Source organism: Salvelinus fontinalis, chromosome 42, assembly GCF_029448725.1.
Source record: "Salvelinus fontinalis isolate EN_2023a chromosome 42, ASM2944872v1, whole genome shotgun sequence".
Lineage (NCBI taxonomy): Eukaryota > Metazoa > Chordata > Actinopteri > Salmoniformes > Salmonidae > Salvelinus > Salvelinus fontinalis.
Window position 1 is genome coordinate 9,820,787 of NC_074706.1, and position 304 is coordinate 9,821,090.

The window sequence follows — 304 nt, forward strand, 5'->3', positions numbered from 1 at the left end:
GCGAGCAAAAGTTGTAATATAAGCAGTGGCGACGCTTCATTCAGGGCAGGTGGGGCTCTTTTGAGCTTAATTTTTGTTGTTGTTGTTGGGGGGGGGGGGGGGCATGTTATTTGTTGCATGTTATTTGGCATTAATACGTGTCACATCAGTTGCAAACAATGTAAAAAAATATATATATATCATTGAGTTAATAAAGCATCATACAAACATGGTCTCTTTTTTGTTTTCTTGACTAAGGCAGCTCCAAAATGCAGGTGTTTCAGCCTAGCTCAGTGCTTTCTGTGTTGGTGGGGCAAGCCAGCAG